The sequence below is a fragment of the Amblyraja radiata genome, chromosome 3 (genome assembly GCF_010909765.2).
Source record: "Amblyraja radiata isolate CabotCenter1 chromosome 3, sAmbRad1.1.pri, whole genome shotgun sequence".
NCBI lineage: Eukaryota > Metazoa > Chordata > Chondrichthyes > Rajiformes > Rajidae > Amblyraja > Amblyraja radiata.
In genome coordinates this window covers 61,861,883-61,876,477 of record NC_045958.1, presented here as the reverse complement: position 1 = coordinate 61,876,477, position 14,595 = coordinate 61,861,883, and the positions used below count along the sequence as shown (strand labels likewise).

The 14,595-nt window shown below is 43.3% G+C and overlaps 1 long non-coding RNA gene across 1 annotated transcript; it reads right to left on the bottom strand.

The window, feature by feature from the left end:
- Positions 1 to 6,094: 6,094 nt before the first annotated feature.
- On the bottom strand, positions 6,095 to 12,967 carry LOC116970678. The gene is made up of 3 exons (XR_004411257.1): positions 12,936 to 12,967; positions 6,787 to 6,794; positions 6,095 to 6,107 (listed from the first exon to the last, which is right to left on the bottom strand). It is a non-coding gene; the product is annotated as an uncharacterized LOC116970678 (long non-coding RNA).
- Between the last annotated feature and the right edge of the window lie 1,628 nt (positions 12,968 to 14,595).

Sequence of the window (14,595 nt, the reverse complement as noted above, 5' to 3'; positions counted from 1 at the left end):
TTAAAAATAAAACATCATAATTTAATCATGTGAAGAATGAAATAAAATACCAGAGTACAAGGAGGCTACAGACTTTTGGCTGTTGAGTAGAGCTACTGCTCGTGGAACAAAGCTGTTTTTATGTCTGGCTGTGGCAGCTTTGACATTCTGGAGTCGCCTTTCAGAGGGAAGTACTTCAAAGAGTTTGTGGCTAGGGTGAGAGGGGTCAGAGATTATCTTACCCGCTCTCTTCCTGGCCCTTGCAGTGTACAGTTCATCGATAGGGGAAAGGTTGCAGCCAATAACCTTCTCGGCTGATCGAATGATGCGCTGCAGCCTCCGGATGTCATGCTTGGTGGCTGAGCCAAACCAGACCATGATGTAGAAGGTGAGGACAGACTCTATAATGGCAGTATAAAACTGGGCCATCATTGCCTGCGGCAGATTGTGTTTTCTCAGTTGCCGCAGGACGTACATCCTCTATTGAGCATTTTTGACTGTGGAGTCGATGGTGATCTCCCATTTAAGCTGCCTGGAGATAATGGTTCCAAGCAATTTAAATGACTCCACAGTTGTGACTGTGGTGGTGTTGATGGTGAGCGGGGGGATGAGAGGGGTGCTCTCCTAAAGTACAATCAATACCACCGTCTTAAGAGCATTGAGCTCCAGGTTGTTGTGATGGCACCAGGATGCCAGTTGTGTCATTTCCTGTCTGCATGTTGCATGTTTAGCTGATCATTTAAAATAATAACTGCAGCAATGATAATAACAGTATTAAACGCACATAATTTATGGATGAGTATTGTAGATCAAAGAGTATTATGAAAAAGAGGGCGCAAAGTGGCACAGCGGTAGAATTGCTGCCTTACAACACCAGAGAGCTGGGTTCGATCCTGACTATGTGTGCTTGTTTGTATGGAGTTTATACAATCTCCCCGTGACCTGAGTGGGTTTTCTCCGGGATCCCACACTCCAAAGACATACAGGTTTGTAGGTTAATTGGCTTGGTATAATTGTAAATTATCACTAGAATAGTGCTAATGTGCGGGGATTGCTGGTCGGCCTGAACCCGGTGGGCTGAAGAGCCTGTTTCTACGCTATTATCACTAAAACCAAACCGTTCCTTCAGCCTACTAAATCTGTGATGACCATGAAACATGCGCACTCATTGCACTAATCCCATTTTATTCACCCCACATTCCCACCTCACCTCTCAATTCTACACTCACCATTCCAGCGGCTGAGTAATCTACCAACCCGCACGTCTTTAGTATGTAGGAGGAAACTGGAGCATCTGGAGGAAATTCACGCAGCTGCATGGAGAACGTGCAAACTCCATGCAGGCTGCGCCTTGGGTCAGGTTTGAGTTGGGTCGCTAGAGCTGTGAGGCAGCAGCTCTACCCGCTGCACTACTGTGCTGTGTCTATGTATCAGGTGGTGAGGGCTTCGCTCAAGGGTTTCTCATGTTCATTCTTTTCCACCAGTTCCATAGAAAGGTCTTAAAAATACATCAGAATTCTTTGCTGTTCGTAAAGTAAACACATTTTGAATATTAAGTAAGAAATCTCAATTTACAAAGCCATTTCCTGTACCTGGGATATTCCAATGCATTAATTTCGCAAATGCATTTGCCACTCTTATGTAACTAGGATTGAAACTAATTAACATCACAATATCCCACAAACAATAAACTGCTGCTTCATCTGTCTGTAATAATGTTTACGAAGGGGCAATATTACACAGGACTCAAGAAAACCTCCTGCTGTACTTTCAGATGACGTCGCATGATATTTTATGTCTGTTTGAACATGCCAATAAGGCTTTAGATTTACATTTCATCCAAAAAGTGTTACTTTGATAATGCTGTATTCCTAGCACCCTTGTTGCTGTGCTGCTTAAATAATAGGTTCAAGTTCAAGTGAGTTTATTGTCATGTGTCCCTGATAGGACAATGAAATTCTTGATTTGCTTCAGCACACAGAACATAGTAGGCATTGACTACAAAAAACATGAATAAATAAACTGATAAAGTGCAAATAACAGATAATGGGTTATTAATGTTCAGAGTTTTGTCCGAGCCAGGTTTAATAGCCTGATGGCTGTGGGGAAGTAGTTATTCCTGAACCTGGTCGTTGTAGTCTTCAGGCTCCTGTACCTTCTACCTGAAGGTAGCAGGGAGATGAGTGTGTGGCCAGGATGGTGTGGGTCTTTGATGATGAATATAGTAATATTCAAAAGCTATTGTTAGCTGAACCTACAACCTACTATTTCAAAGGCTACGGTGTTACCCCCTGAGTTAGGCTAATACGAATGAAGTAAGGCACTCAAATGTTTCCTATAGGATAACTAGCCAAAGTTCCCTCAAGGCTCAGTCAGCAATGACTGTGTGTAATGCAGGTCAGGTGAATCATGGAGTTAGTCAATCTTTGGTCAGTACTATCTGCCCAATCTCAACAATCATTTCAACATCATGTGAATTTTCAACCCTTTTTGTCAATGGAAATGAGCGCTTTGAAGGCTACTTAATCACTTCTGTGGCTGTTAGCCTACTGTTAATTAGGCCCGCTGACTACTTGGACCAAGTAATATGTCTTGTGATGTAGATTCTATTTTCTTCTTCCTTGTTAGCATTTTCAACAATCCCCAACAACCCGTCATCTTCCCACAGCACATTCTTGTGCTAACCTCTGGCTTTACATTGCCTTCTCCCACTGGTATAATTGATGATTATTATCTGCGTAGTTCTACAAGTGGATGAACATCTATTGGCAGTGATGGTGTCATGGAGTGGCGAAAATTGAGGTTCAATTACTTGCATCTAACTTGCATCTGAGTGCTCTGCTTACAATGCTTCCTCACCAGGCCAAAGCAGATAGAACAGGTCCTTTTTGGTAACTTTCCTTTGTTCAGGAGAGCAGGCCACAATATTCCTGGTCAAAGCCCACAAGGAATATTACAGCCCCCACTCTGTTACTCCTACTCATCTGCATGATGGGGAACTTTTCTGAAGGTTTGTCGAGTCTGACCTAGGAGACTCAGGAGTCAAGAGATATGGGATTGTAACTTGGCAACCAGTTCCTCTACAGTGCCAGAAACCCCTTAAAATAAAACCGATTTGAGGCTAAAGTTAATTGTTTAATATCTGTTTAATATAACAATTAATGAAATTGGTCATACAGCACAGAAACTGACCCTTCAGCCCACCTTTCACATGCCAACCAAGATGTCCCATCTACACTAGTCCCACTTGCTCACGTTTAGTCTATCCCTCTAAAGGAAAATGAGAGATATAGACGATGATGTAGAGAGATATAGAACAATGAATGAAAGATATGCAAAAAAGTAACAATGTACAGGAATGTTCTTCAGTTGGAAGTGGCCCTCCAGCGAGGTGTCACCTTCACCCAATGTCCTCTGGCTCTTGACCCTTCCAGCAATGAGAGCAATAAATCATTGCTGCTTCTCGAGCATGAATTTATAGCTTACAGAATTGCTGCCCTTTTGTGTGAAGGAATTTCATCCTCCCATTTAATAAATCATTGGAAAAGCATTTGATGTATTGAGCAGACCCAACTATCAGCAGATGCTTAACGTAAGCTCAGAGTGTAGATGTTCACTCCTGCTTACTTAATGTTCAATTATGTGTGAAACTCCTCAGAAAATGTAGCCCATCCCTGTGTGTAGAAGAGCTAGACAGCAGCATGTCATGGGTTGATATATGGCAAATAACAGTTGTGCCACACAAATGTCAGGCAATAGGCATGTTGAAATAGAGGGAGAACCTAACATCATACCCTTCACATTTAACAGCAATACTATCAACATCTTGGGGGTGTTAGCATTGGCCAAAATTTAACTGGACCAGTCTTGTAAATTCCTTGGCTAAAATAACAGGTCTCCTGCCGTAAACGACTCGCCTCAAGTCTGCAAGCTTTGCACTATCAGCAAGGCACAAGTCAGGAGTCTGATGGAATACTCTGCACTAGGCTGAATGAGTGCAGCTCCAACAGCAGTGAAGAGCAGCCATTTGACTGACATCCATACACCACATTCACTCCCTCTGCCATGAACAAACTGTAACTGCAGAGTCTACAAATGCACTAAACTTCCCAAATCTGTGATCAGCCCCACCAAGCCGGACAAGGACATCAGGAACACCACACTCCCGCCGTCACCAGGAGGTTTGCTGTGGCTTGTGGGGCAGGCAGCTCTCGAACTGGATCGTTCCTACTTGGAGTGATGTGCGATCAACTTTGGCCTTGTTTCTATGCTTGCCTCCTGTAACTTAATTTAAAACTCATAAGAAATGAGAGCAGATGTTGTCCCTATGTCTCCTTGATGCTACTTCACATGCAGTCCAACTGTAACTGATCTTCCATCTCATCTAGTTTTCTGCACAGTCGTCATTTCTAAAAATCCAACAGGCTTTATAGCTTGTTACCTATATCTTGCTGCAGATATATTCAACAATAAAACATCTGCACAATCATCGAGAAATTAAATGATTTACAACCCTCTCTAGTTTTGGTCACTGCAGCAGTGAGAGGATGTTACAGCTATCAAATGGAAATGATTGAGCCAATGAAAGGATTAGATTGTGACAAGGGATTGTAGAAAACGGGTATACTCTCACAGGAAAGTAAAAGGGTGAGAGGTAGTTTGATTTCAGGAGTTTAAAATTCTAAATAGATTATATTGCATGGACCATGAGAAGTTGTCACTTTTTGTCTGGAAAAGGATGGCCAGAAGATAAGGTCTGTATTAAAAAAACACACAGAGACTTCATCTCATTTAGTGAATGATTGATCTATGGAACAATCTCTCCAGGGCAACGGCAAGGACAGTTAGGATCGATTCAACAGTTAGGATCGATCAATTCAACTGCAAATTAGAAAGATTTGTTTTGGCAATTGCAGTTTGGAACTTACTGCACAAGAAATTGAGATAGAACTGCACAGTGAGTGTTGAATGATTGGGAATCTCAACCTTTAGCACTGGTGTTTTCTTCACCCTTTTCAATTATCTTTGACAGGCTGATTGACAAAGACTAATTATTATTACTCAACAACTCCCACCATTGTACTCTGTGACCACAAGGATGGTAGAAGATGAATCACATTGCTGGATCATAGTCTAGTGGTACGCAACCGGCAACACCTCTTGCCTTGATTTTGTCAGAAAGCTTAGTGTTATTTTTGATAGATTTCATATCCTGTTTATTTTTTCACAAAGTTAGTATGTTTATAATCAGGACTTTTCTTGGTGCTTTTGCTTTAATAGTAGATAGTTCCACAATCAGATCTGCTTACATTAACTTACATTATGTGTGCTATGTAATCAGAATTAATAGAAAATAATGATCATGTGACCTCTTGAGCTTTATTGTCAGGAAATGACAGCCCACGTAAACCTCTGTAGGCCCTGGGATGTCTCCCTTAGGTTATGAAAGGCTTTCACCCTTCGTCGGACTGAGGTTGGGAGAGAGGCGGGGTAGGGGCAACGTTTGGCAAGTGTTACGTGGATACAGGTGGGAGGGGTTGATTGGCAGATGGGTAGACAAAGGCTGGAGATGAAAAGGATGAACAACAGAAATAAAACAGGTCCGTAGGAGAGGGAGTCTCCAACACAACCACTTTAGAAGATTGGAATGTGGATAAGAATCAGCAATGCATGATAAAAAAAACTGATCACTTGATTTCTAACTGTTAACCATCCAACTAACGCACCATTTCACACTTGAAACCACTCTTCATCACCCCAGTTAGTTGTATGGGGAGTTGGGACAAATGACTTGAATGCCTTTTTTCACCATCTTGCCACTTCCTCATCTTACTCAAGGGTCATGAGTGTTTAATTGTCAGGTGTACTGACAAAGGAACAATGAAATTGCTGCTTGCAGCAGCATAACAGACGTAAAAGCAGTACATGTAGATAATATACAATAAACAAAAACAAAATCAATATCCACAATATTAGTACAAAACATCCCATAATCCTTAGTGTATCCACAGAAGTTTGTAGTCAAGGTTCGTGGGGTGTATAGTGTACGGTGAAGAAGCCATCCCCTGATAGAGTACAGGGACAGTGCACTTCATGGGCTAGCAAACAGCGCCACCTGAAGATTCAAACTCAAATGGATCATAGGAACAAGTTGATCATTCTGTGCCTCATTCATTTCAGATTCCATTTCTCTTGGCAAGAGAGTGTTTTATTGTCATATATCCCAGATAGAACACTGAAATTCTTACTTGCAGCAGCACAACAGAATATGTAAACAAAGTACACTGTAAACATTATAATTGCAATAGCGCTAATGTGTTTAAATGCATTAGCAGCTTGTTAGTTACAACACTGATTTGCGCTGTATTTTTACACGTAAGCTCAGAACTACTATATTTGATGATGCTCTGCTGTGCTGCTTGCAATTGATTTAAAAAAATACATCTCTTGATGCTCCTGAACACATCATCAATTATGTAACCTGGGGTCATTGGGTGTTTCGAGTCTTTCAACATCAGACACCCTCACCCAGGCGACCCAGCCGTGGTTGACCAGACCACGACTTGTGTTCAGGTGGCATTCGCTCCTCCCCATGGACCTTCTCTCCTGATCCAGAGTCAACTCGAGGCCTTCTCTGCTGCCTCTGTGGTGTTCTTGATGGCTCTCCTCCTCGCCATCCCGTTGATGCCCAGTGCACTCATGGCTTTGTAGAGCGATTGCCCTGCAAAACCTCTGCATCCAACCTCAATGGGCATACACCTTGCCTTCCAGCCCTGCTTGCGGCAGTCTATGACCAGCTCTTCATACTTGGTCATCTTCCTCTCGTGGGCCTCCTCCAGACGGTCCTGTGGAAAGACTGCCCCCTGATCTTGTTTCTGAATATCTCTTTGTAATTTATTTCCCTACTGAAAGAAACTTTCCCTGTACAGATTATTTTACAATCACCTGTCAATCCTCCACTCCACAAGATTACAATCCAAATCCAAGCAGATTGTTCTCAGAATTGAAGCCTTTTACTTCTGCATTCTGGAGAATACATGCTAACCTCCACTTGGCCACAGGATCAATCCAGGTGTGTGGTGCCTAAAACTGAATATGCTGTTGCTACTGGGACTGATGCAATCTCTGCTTAACTGAGGCAAACTACAACTTCGCTGCTCAATGCTCAAATGGCCCATCAATTTACTGCTTTTGCATTTTTTTGCTTGTCTCCAACTCTGCTCTTTGAACTCAGGAATATCCCACCCAGTTCAATTGCTCTCTCCTGTAAACCTTCTCCTAATCCTTTAAGCAGAGACCATCAGCAGCAGCAGCAGCTGGATAGAAAAATAGCTGCTGTATTATCTGGTTTTACTATTCGGCATAATCAAGAAACCTGGAGGCAGCACAGTGGGGCAGCACAGTGGGGCAGCACAGTGGGCAGCGGTAAAGCTGCTGCCTAAGAGTGCCAGAGACCTGGGTTCGATCCTGATTGTGCCTCCTATATGCACTGAGTTTGTACGTTCTCCCTGTGACTAGACGGGTTTTCTCTGGGTGTTCCGGTTTCCTCCCACATTCCAAAAACATGCAGGTTTGGAGGTTAATTGGCTTTGATAAAAATTGTAAATTGTCCTTTGTGTGTAAGATAGTGCTAGCATGTGCTGGTGATTGCTGGTTAGCGCGGGCTTGGTGGGTCAAAGGGCTTGTTCACGCTGTATCTTTATAGTTTAAAGTAAAGCCTATTTATTTGACCACATATATCCCTGCACATTTTCAGTAGGTTTTTTCACCTTTTATAAAATCTGCCACAAACATCATTTCCAGGTCTTGGCCAACCATCTTTCAGCAGCTGCCAGGGACACATGCAGGTCTCTGGACCAACGTCTGATTTTACAACTGTGCATATGCCTTAGGACATTCAGCATCACCTCAAATGTAATATAGGCCAAGATATTGCCATTATTTGTCCCAAGTCCCCCAGTCTCCATGTCTTTCTTCACGGTAAATACAGAGGAGAAATACTCATTGCTGACCTTGCCCATTTCCTGCAGCTACACAGAGTGATGGCCACTTTGGCTTTTGAGAAGTCCTATTCTTTCTCTAGTTACCCTCTTTCCCTAACTGTACTTAAAATCTCTTTGGATTTTGCTTAATAGTATCTGTCAGAGCCACAGTATTTCCACCGCCCTTTTTGTCCTCCTCATCGCCTTCTTAAGTATTCTCCGCAGTCTGCAGAACTCCTCCAGGGATACACAATTCCAGCTGCCTATACCTGTCTCATGCCTCCTTTTTCCTGACCAGAGACTCAATTTCTCTTATCATCCAGGTTTCTGTACTCCCGTCTTTCTTTCCCTCCACTTCAACAAGAACATGCATGCCCTGAACTCCTGCCCTCACTGTTTTGAAGGCATCCCACTTTAATGCCATCCATTTGCATGCAAACAAACTACTGTAATCAACATTAGCAAATTCCTGTCTAACCCCATCAAAGTTGCCTCTGCCCCAATTCAGAATTTTAACTTGTGAGCTCACCCTATCTTTATCCATAATTATTTTAAAGCAAATAGAACAATGGTCCCAAAAGGCTCGCCCACTGACACCTCAATCACTTGCCCTTCCCAATTTCCTAAGAGTAGATCAGGCTGTGCCCTCTCTGTTGGAGGGTCCTCTACATATTGTCTGAGGACCATTCCTGAACACACTTGACAAATTCTATCCTGTCTAAGCACCTGGCACTATGACTGTTCGAGTCTATATTGGGAAAGTTAAAATCCCCTACTATGACAATCCCCTACTTGTCTTGCAGGTGCCTGCAATGTACAGGCATATTTGTTCTACTAATTCCCGTGGACAATTTGGGGGCTTATAATACATTCCCAACAAGATGATTGTCCCCTTGCTTCTCAGTTCCACCCATATCGTCTCATGGATGAACCATCAGTAATGTTATCTCGAACTAGTGCTGTGAAGTTCTCCTTAATCAAAAAAGCAACTCCCCCTGCTCTTTTACCCCTGCCTCTATCTCGCCTGTCACTTGTACCCTGGAACATTAAGCTGCCAGTCTTGCCCCTCTCTAGCCAGATTTCCATGACGACTACAACAACCTAGCTGCACATACGTAAACATGCCCTGAGTTTATCCGTCAGGTCTCTCGTATTAAAATAAATGCAATTAAATCTAACAGTCTTTCCTCGCTCCCTGCGTGCTCCTGCCTATCCTGTGCACTGAACTTGCAGTATCAACAAATACCTAGATTAGCATTTAGTCAGATCGTCTGCATTTGAGGTGAGTTCCCATTAACATTGTGAGCTCTTATATTGCCTTCACGTTTGCCAACAATACACTTCTTGCTATAAACTGGAGAGGCAAGTTAGCAAGCCTAACAGTTCCCTTCCCCCTACTCATATTTGATTGATCTAGACGGCAGCTGATAATACAAACCCTAAGTCAATGACAAGTGACTATATTGAACTGGCTGCTGTGACCTTGCTGCCCATCAATAACAATCTCTGGGAGGTGAGCATGAAGCTGTTTAATAATTTAGCGCAGGATTTCAGTTTGGTCAGTCCCCTCCACCCTGACAACTTCAGAGATACATGTACCTTGGACAATGTCGTCCCAGCAACTCTTTGAAGAAATCGAGTTGATTCATATTCAATGGTTGTTTTATATGTTTTCCTCATGTTCTTACAACATGGATTACACCGTTTAGTTCATCAGCTCTATGGCAATTAGTATTATTCACAATCCCATCGATCCATTCCCTAAAACGCAATCACTATCCCACCATCCTTATTTTCCTTACACCCCGAAAGAATCTGTCAGCCAGCATGGCCTTTGGATGCGGAAAGAAACCAGCACAGCCAGTGGAAGCTTACATGTTGATAAGGAAAACTCCACACTGACAGCACCTGGGGCCTAAAGCAACCCTGGGTATTATGAGGCAACAGTGTGATACCACTGTGCCATCCTTAATATTACTGGTACTGCTGCTGATTTGTCACTTTCGCTGTTTTATATCTGTTCCTTCATACTTCTGGCTTTTAAACAAAGTCCAAACCCACCCCCAGGATTTGTCAGCCAGGAAATTCCTTGGATCAACTTTCTTTTCACCATTGCTATTTATGCTGGAATTGTGGCAAGTAGCTCATTAGCACACATGGCCACACTAGAAAATTTGACTTGTTATATCCAGGATACTCCTTGCCCTCCCCACTCCCATTCATGGGGTGGACTTCCTCTGTATTATCCAAGTTTTCAAAATTTCTCCAGAAAAGGAGCACAGCAGAGGAACAGTCCTTTGGTCCACAATGTCTGCATTAAGTGCCTGCATTAGTGTGCATCAATAGAAGCTTTGCAATAGTTTTGTTCATTGGCTTTGTTCAATACTAAATAATGATGAGCATTCCAATGCAAAATACTCTCTGCATATTCTATTTCATTGAAGTTCTTTTAATGATTTTGACGGTAATTATATAAATTAAGCCTCCTCTGAAATGTGGCCACTTATTATTTACAAAACTTTTCTTGTGAAATGATTCCTGGTCCCCGTGTCTCATCATAAGCAGACAGTCGCCCGACAGTGACCTCAGGGAGCCTGACTAATGTCATTAGGATTGGACTCTGTGCAGAAGCTATGCTGGTCTCATCCATCAAATGCTTAATGCAACTGTGGTTCTATGAAGGCAATCATCAGCCTCCTGCAGAATGAGAACAATTCACAAGCTTGAGCTCTGAGCTGTTCATATATTACATCTGGGAAGTCTTCCTTTGTGAAGAACCAGTCATTAAGCTTGCAGCTGCAAACTAGCCACTGAAGCACTGAGTTTTACAGAAGCAAGGTTCAATCCTACCTTTCATGACTGAGAAGATGGAACTATTATTTGCACATTCTTTAAGATGTTGGTGGTGGCAGACGGAGGAACAGAACGGTGCCGGTGAGGGGGTTGGGGGCTTACATCCCCGCCCCTCAGAAGCGCTCTGAGTGTTGCAAGGTTGGCTGCGGGAGGTGCCCAGGGGAATGGAGACTGAGCAGTGACCGTCAGTGGCGAGGGACAACATGTTCGGTGGTCGATGTGTCCGGAATGAGGTGTGGTCCGTTGGAGGCCATGTAGCAACCTGGGGCTCGATTACTTTTGGCACTGTTCCAAGTGGCCAAGTATGCGGATCGGATGCGGCCTACAGCAGCATGGAGCGGCGGAGCAGGAATGAAGGACAGCGACAGGCCGACCCCTGCAACTTCAACCCAATGCCACCACAAGAAAAATGGGCCTTTATGGCCAAGTTAAGACTACATTTTTAACAACTCTGAACTTGGAGAGTACAAGATGGTACCAGAAACATGGGAATTCTTGTATATTGCCTCAGTGTCATCTACAATTCTTACACTATTTTAGCGGAGTCGAGACCGTGAGTTAATTCAATGATCTTTATTATGAACAGTAAAACAATGAATAACGCGAGTCTGTAAGACAGCTCAATAACGATGTTGCATCCACAAGTGTGGAGCCCGAATGAATGAAAACGACAGAAAGATGGCAAAACCCGCTCCCCGCGCCCACGTGCCTGGAGTAGCCAATCCAAGGGTTTTACTACCCCGAGGCACCAGCAGGTGCCGCTACACTATTGTATTTAAGTATGTTTGTGCATCTGTACAGTAAAATTGTTACCGATTTGTATGCAACAAAATAATTTCACTGTACCTAGGTTCATATTTTAATGGAATACCATTGAACCACTGACCTTTGTTCTCTTTGTGGCTTTGTCATTCTTTTTTTTCCTATTCTGTTTTCTGAAAGTACCTGTTTGTATGTTGTAGCATTAACTGTCTTGAAAGATATTTGAAACTGATGCTAACTTTGGGCACCCAGTTTGTTGGAGTGGTTGGGTGGATTCTAAATTGAGTCATGTAACATCAGTTATAAAGTGGAGCTGCCCAAATGAACGAATGAGACCCTGATGAACATCCTTCTGGTGTTCTGATTTGCTTCGGTTCAGAGCATTCTCCATCTTGGTCAGCGGATTGTGAGTGTAAGTGCCGCTGCATGTAATCTAAGCTGACATTGCATTGCAGTATCATCGAGATGACTAAACAACATCATCAGTCTGAAGAAGAGTTTCGGCCCGAAACGTTGCCTCTTTCCTTCGCTCCATAGACGCTGCCGCACCCGCTGAGTTTCTCCAGCAATTTTGTCTACCAACATAGAAAAAAGCTGAGTTCTCCCACTGATCTTGCTAACTGATACCACCATTGGCGCCGTACGATTGGCACTCGCCAAAAGTCTGTCTGTTCTTTCGTCTTGTTTTGTTATTTTTCGTGTGTTTTAAAAGTTTGGGTAAATGTTCTCTGATTTGTTTTATGTGGGTGATGGAGGGTGTGGGAGGGGGGTCGGGGGAAACTTTTAATTTCAGTCTCTCACCTTGCCGGAGATGTGATTGTTTTTCGGATCGTATCTCCGGTCGCTCTGCGGCCTAACATCATGGAGGTGGAGGCCTCGCTCAAGACTGACTTTGAGCCCCACTGCGGGGCGTGGACTTAGCATTGTGGCCGATTCCTTGCCTGTGGATTTTACCATCAAGGGCTCGCAGTCTCGGTCAGGAGCTCCGGAAGCCGCACGACGTTCGAGCAGCCATGACCCGGGGTCCAATCGCCCGGCGCGGGGGAGCTGAGATTCCCCCCCAATGCAGGAGCCGATCACCCCGACGAGGAGGCCCGCCACCGGCTACAGGAATATGATCGTCCCGTCAACAGGAGGCTCGAGGCCCCCGACTGCTGGAGGACAAAGAATGGAAGAGATACAGAGTCAGTGAAATGTCGTGTTGCATGCTAACCAGCCAAATCATGCTGTACACAAGTACAATAGATCTTCTGGAACAGCACACGGAGATTCACCACATTCCAGCACCATTTTGCAACCTTTAAGTTTCTGGAAAGTCAGATTCTGGCAAAGGATTCTGGCTATTTCTTATTTTCTCACTTTAAGGCCTGGTGTCTTGGCAGCACTAGATCGTTGAAGTAGGGGTCGGCCCTGCCCATAGCAATGCCATCGACTCCTTCCATCAATGGTCCCCACAGATGCTGCAGGCTGCATTCGATTCACTCACTCACCTGGCTGCGGTAGGGCCTCTGCCTACACCCTGACCCGCAACCACTGCAAATGCACCATCCATTGCCTCTAGAGTCGGTAAAATGGGATGAGCTTGTTAACTCTGTTTCACTCTCCACAGATGCACTTCCAGCAGTTTATTTTGAATAGTGAAAGGCTTGGATAGAGTGGATGTGTAGAGGATGTTTCCACTAGTGGGAGAGTCTAGGACTTGAGGTCATAGCCTCAGAAATAAAGGACGATCTTTAAGGAAGGAAGTGAAGAGGAATTTCTTTGGTATGAAGGTGGTGACTCTGTGGAATTCTTTGCCACAGAATGCTGTGGAGGCCAAGTCAGTGGATATATTTAAAACAGAGAGATAGATTCTTGATTAGTACAGGTGTCAGAGGTCATGGGGAGAAGGCATGAGAATGGGGTTAAGAGTGATAGATAGATCCACCATGATTGATGGAGTAGACACGAATGGCCTCATTCTACTCCAACACTTATGACTTTTAATTTCAAATTTCCTGCATATTCAGTATTTATTTTTGTGTATTGCTGTGATGCCTTTCTGTAATAATATCCCACTTTTATATGAAGTTCAGTGGAAAACAATCTCCTGCACATGACCCTTGCCTTCTTCATCTTTTCCAATGAGGAGTATTTAGTCCTGGACCAGATGCAGAAAGCTGGCTTCACTGGGCTTCCACGCCCCATAGTCAGACTTCAGACATACATTGTTTCTGGAGAAGGCGTGATAAAAGTCAACATGAAAAAATGTGCTTTTGCACAGTTAGTTGGAAAGGAGATGATGAGGTGGGTTGTAGTCTTTTCACTGCTTAATGTGTGGTAGTTGTGTGAAGTTATGAACAACATTGGCTGGTGTGTCAAGCTTTAATGTAATAGTTGTGACATCAAATCACTACTTACTCCACAAATTTGTCAGGATTCATTAACATGGTTTTCTTAATGTTCTACTAATACATACATCTGGATTATTATCTCGAGTGAAGTGACTTTGTTTAATTTATTCAGTAGAATTTAGTATAAAAAGCTGATATTAGAAATATTTACAGGATTGCCTTTAGACGCCCATTCATTTCACATTATGTCCTTTATAGTAAAACGAGTGTGGTCCATAGTTTATCTGTTCTCTATGTGATTTCAAACCCACAGAAATGTGATTGGTTTTGAATAGTCCCCAGAACAAAGAAAGACACTCGGTTCAAAGACAATTAGAGATGGACAATAAATGCTCTGGCTTTGCCAAGGATGCCCACAACTCATAAATTATTTTTTTGTTTTAAGTGTTTGCTTTGCATCTACTGACATTCTTATTAATGTGGCAGCTGACTCAATTCATGGTACAATGATGCACAGTTGTTTTTTCTCATTTTGGAAGCATGGTGACATCCAGAGCAGTGATGGAAATGGGTTTTAGGAACTAGGGGTACTCTAAGGTCGTGAGGCTGAGGTTGGAAAGGAAGGGGGGAGGGGGGGGATTTTTTTATGTGCGGTCATACCCATGCAAGACTACAAGAAGGCATAA